Here is a 5720-nt window from a genome sequence, read left to right on the forward strand (position 1 = left end):
TTTTATTTTTTTTAAATTGACTGATATTGACAGTCTCATATTGCTCACTCATTTTTTCCAGTCCTTAATTTTTTAGACATTTAATACAAATGTTTAAAAACTGTTTTAAATTCTTCATTTGATGATTCCAATATATGAAGTCCTTGGCAGGGAGTGTCTAAATCTTTTATGTATTATTTCTGCTGATTCTTTCTTATTGGAGCTGTTTTGTGTTTGGGGTAATATTTGTTTATGAGATTATACACGATGATTGTAACAACAGAAATATCAAGTACCAAAATATGGCTTCAGAGGCAAAAATCCAACGGAGACATTTTCTCCTCTTTTGAGAATGTTTCTCTACCATGGAGTCTCAGGTGCTACTCCTCCACCTTATGGAGGGTTCAAGGGGTCAAACTCCTGTTTTCAGTATGGTATAATCTTATTTTCAGCTCACAGCCCCCTCTTTTTTCATTCTCCTCTCTGTTGGAAACCTCCTTACTTTTGTTAAAGTCAGCAATGTGTTAAATAAAATGTTTGCTACAAAATGTTATACATGATTGTAAAGGGGACTAAAGTCTATGAATGCATAATTAATTCATTAATGACCATTTTCCCCCATTTTTTATTAGAAGCAAATCACAGCAAAGGAAGAACAGAAATAGTATGATCTACATCCTTTGTGACTACTATATTATTCTGATTGCTGCTGACATTACTGCCACTCTAGTTTCTGCCTCTTCAGCTCTATAGGTCGTGTTACCTTGTGAACACTTTCTGTAGACTCACAGATACAATTGAATAGTGAAAATGAATGAAGGTCTTTCCCTTCTTCTTTACCCTGTCACCTATTTCTCCTTTCCCTTCCACTTACTTTCCTTATCAATTCAGTTCTAAAGCTATTGAGTGGATTTTGAGAGAACTAGGTTAGTGAAGAGAGGTGTTCTGGCATGAGGAGTCAGAGCTCAAGCAAATTGATAAGGACATCCATGTGGAGAGAAGTGGCATGGGGGACCAGGTTCTGAGCAGAGTGAGAATGGCATCCACATCTGTAAGCAGTCTGGAGTGGGGTGTCAGAGCCCGTGTGGTGTGAGAAGTGCTTCCACGTGAGGGAAGGTGGTCCAGTGTAGAGTTTCAGAACCTAGCTAGGGTAAAGAAAGGGGTCCTCCATGTATGGGTACTTCCCAGCACAGGGATCAGAGCCCTAGCAGAGTGAGGAGGCAATCCCCATAGGGGACATCCCTCTGAGGGGGTTGAGAGCAAGAACAGGATGGGGAGAGTGTACACATGAAGGTAGAGTTTGGCACATGTATATTTTATCTATATGGTGTATGTACCACACACACACACACACACACAATTTGGAGCAGCGACCCACCCAATAGCACTGAGCTACTGGCACCCACATCTTGGCTTTTAAATACCAATGTCCACTAAAAGAAATTAAGACTTTCAGAAAATGATGATTTGAGAGCTAGTGCAGGGAAAATACAAGACCAAGCCTGAAATATCCTCTTGTGTTACAAAACAAGGAAGCACAGAAAGAGTGATGGGGACATTTCAAAAGGACACAAATTAAAAGGCTCCCATTGTCCAAATTTGGAATTAAGATAAATACTGAGAATAGTGGATAGCAGTCCATTTAATAAAACAGAAAATGTGAACCCAGACTGACATAAATGAATAAATAAATTTATTTAACATTTGATACTGAACAAGACATTTACATAGTCTCTAAGTACCTACTTCACAAAATACTTATTAATTTAAAAAGGCAAAGTAATATTCTACTTCCTGGCAGATGACGTATTATGCAAGTGAGCAAAGTCAGTATCGTCAATAATGAATCAAGTCAAAATTATGCCTCTCCTTTTAGGAAGCACTGAGAATAACAGAGCATCACTTGATAATTTGAATCCAATTGTAAGGAAACACCGGATAAACTCAAATTGAGGAAAATCCTACAAACTAACTGGCTCATAATCCTCAAAAATGTCAAGATCATGAAATTCAATGATGGAGGAACTATTTCAGACTGAAGACTAAAGAGATATGATAAATCAATGCATTATCTGATTCTAAATTGGATCCTTTTGTTATAAAAAAAACATGATTGGGACAATTATTATTTAAATAGGACCTAAAAATTAGATTGTGGCCATTTAGTAAATTTTCTCACTTAAATGGCATGAATAAAGGAATTCCTCTACATAACTTACATAGAAACAGAAACTAAACTTTGGGGGTTATTAAGGGCATCCAGTTAGCAACTTACTCTCTCATAGTTCAGGATTAAAAGAAATTGTACTTGTAACTTTCCTAGAAGTTTAAGATTATTTTAAAATATTTATAAAAAAGAGATCAATATGTCATTGGCAGATGTGCCATGTGCTTGAAATGTAGTATGTAATCAAGAAATATTTATAAAGTGGTTTGATGAATGAATTGAAAAAGACTGAAAAATATAGTATTTCTATTTTGTTAAAATAAAATTATATGCCTAGGAAACAAATAAATGGATATACATTGTTCTTTTAAGAAGAATGAAAATAACATATTTTTTATATAAAGATTAGGTTATAGCACACTTTTCAAGAATGCATGTATTGAGTATATTTAAAACTACTTATATATGTAATGTATATTTTTGAGGTTACAAAGCCATAAAAAGAAAAATATGATCAAAACAGCAGGCATGAATCAGTGTTATCAGCCTCTACCCCCATTCATCTGTGAAAAATCTGTAACATTTCAAAGTATTTCAACACACTAACTGCCATCTGAGTTGTATTTAACTCATACTAGTTTGAGCCCGGGGCCTCATGGAGCAAAACTTGGCAAAACTGTGCAGTTAGTTTCTGAAAATCTTACTTGTTGATGTTCTTATTGTTACAATCAATATTGACAATTTAATTCTAAAAACGTGCTTTAAATGAATAGAAGTCAATAAATTTCATTTTGCTATTTATGTTTACCTTTAAATTACACTTAATCCTGACAAATCAAGAAACAAACTTTACCCTTATGAACTATATTTCAAGTTTTTATATTACTTTTTGCATTATGAATTTTCAAGTATTTACATTGTTTTCATGGAAAAACACACAGAAAACAATAAAAAAATAACAAATTTTCCATTAAATTAGAAAGGATTTTTTTGTTTTTGAAGTTTTTATTCATTTTCATAATAAAACACCATGGCTGCAAGGAAGAATTTTTGTTTTTTCTTGTGTGGCAGTCAATGTGTTAAAATGGTTCCAGAAATACCTAGAGTGACTCATGTGTCTCTTCAACCAAAAGGTGGCAGAAGTAATTATCTTACCATCAATGTTCTCCAGTTCCCTATGGTGAGGTTTCCTTTCAGTTGACTCTAACACAGCAACAATTTTGTCACTTCCCCAGAAGTTACTGCTGTTGTTCATGCCTGCCAAAGGCAATGTTTCAGTGGTTAGTGCCTGCTGATGGTTCCATCATGCTGGCTAATGCCTGGTATTGAGAGTGATTAATGCCTGAGATGAGAGGATCATCTCCTGTCATTGACAAAGCTATGAGCATGCCAATATGATCTTTAGGAAAGTACCGCTCACTTCATTTCTTCAGGAAAATAAAAAAACTGCTGTAATAATGCATCTGCTTCTTGTGTTAATTCAATTTTTGTGTTTTATTTGTTCTCTGATTGCAGTGAACTTACGCTAGGACTTATCAAGTATCTAAGGGGTTGGAAAATAGCACAACCTAAGTGGCATATTAACCCCTCCTTGTAATATCTCTCATTGCCTTGAGCTCCTTATGTGTTTGCCTCTGTTTTTCCTTCTGTTGTCTTTTGTAAAAGGCTAACCGATAAGCCTATCTCTACCTATCCTTTAGATATGCTCAGATATGAGTAAACCTAAGAGTCACCAAAGCTTTGGTTTGAGCATTATACCATCTTTACATGAATGCCCTTCTAGTCCATACACAAATGAGAGTATATGTGCAATATAACACATAGTTTTTTAGAAGGGTATACAAAACTCCACCTGACTATATTTTATTGCAAGTTTGCTACTCCCATTCATAATGTTTAAAAGCATCAGTGACTTGAAATAAAACCCTTACTAAATTCCTGAGACATCTCTATAATATAATAATACATGTGCTGTTATTTCAAGCTGTCTTCTAAAATCTCATTTCTGCTTTTGAAAATTATCATGAATACATACATAGAAAGTACCATCCATGTGACATTATGTCATATAACTATGATGTGTACTTGTATATATACATCCAATAAAGTTGCAATACAAAACAAAATTGCCTATATTAAAAATTATGAATGATTAAGCATTTTAATCATTTCTCAGAACTGTTTAATTACTTTTTAAAATTATCTCATTTGTTGAGAAAAGTAAACTTAGCTCTTTTATTTTAAGGAAAATAAGCATCAAATGTACCTATAAAATAATTTTAAATTGGGACTTTGAAATACACACATTTTAATATTACTCAACATACTGAGCTAATGGAGATTTGACAAATAAAGACTGGTTTTTACTGCTGCAGTAAACAACATGATCATGGAAGAAGTTATGTCTTTCGGGAAATCAAGTTAGTAGTAATTATAAATGTACATTAGCTGAATAATACAGTCCTTTTAAGAGAGTGTCTTCATTTGTAACACTTGCTTAGATGTCAATGTATAATTTAAATTTCTTTGGGATTTTCAAATAAGGCAGGATAAATAGTACATACATATAATTTTCACCCTGAAATAAAAACAAAATTCATAAAGCTTCATGAAGGGAAATCATTTCAAAGCAGAAGATTAACATTAAATATGGGGAAAGACAAATGATAATTCCAAGGTTTTCAGTAGAGAATATGGCAGCTTAGCAGCTACTGAATAAGATGACAAAAGAATTAAAACAATGGGCCGGGCGAGGTGGCTCACGCCTGTAATCCTAGCTCTCTAGGAGGCCGAGGCGGGCGGATTGCTCAAGGTCAGGAGTTCAAAACCAGCCTGAGCAAGAGTGAGACCCTGTCTCTACTATAAAGAGAAAGAAACTTAATTGGCCAACTGATATATATATAAAAAATTAGCCGGGCATGGTGGCACATGCCTCTAGTCCCAGCTACTCGGGAGGCTGAGACAGAAGGATGGCTCGAGCCCAGGAGTTTGAGCTTGCTGTGAGCTAGGCTGACGCCATGGCACTCACTCTAGCCTGGGCAACAAAGAGACACTCTGTCTCAAAAAAAAAAAAAAAAAAAAAGAATTAAAACAGGAATTGTTTTGTGATATAATATTTTTAGTGAAGATTTCATTTTGTTAGTTTTAGATTTCCTAATGACCTTTTACCCTTTGGTTTACATGTTTATTAGATGGTTTATTTTAGACTTTAATGCAGCAGATAGACTATAAATAATAATCTGCATGCATACATGTTATTAAAAAAATTAGTTATGTTAATTTAATGGAAGGAAAATCAAAGATAACAAAAATATATTAAAATCAAGAGAATTAAGAAGTTTGTTTAATGAGCTTTTAAATTTTCTTCTGTATTATATGACACCAAAAAATGGGATTCTCCTTAGGATACAGAGAAGATGAACATCCAATAAACTCATCTATTCCTTAGGCATTTCCTTTCTGCCCATTAAGGCATTTATGCTCTCACCTGTTTCTTTCCCAAATTGGTTTTATGCCTCATTGAATTATATATTAATAATCATGCAGTTAGAAACTTCTCATGCATAGCGTCTTT

The sequence above is a fragment of the Microcebus murinus genome, chromosome X (assembly GCF_040939455.1).
Source record: "Microcebus murinus isolate Inina chromosome X, M.murinus_Inina_mat1.0, whole genome shotgun sequence".
NCBI classification, from domain to species: Eukaryota; Metazoa; Chordata; class Mammalia; order Primates; family Cheirogaleidae; genus Microcebus; species Microcebus murinus.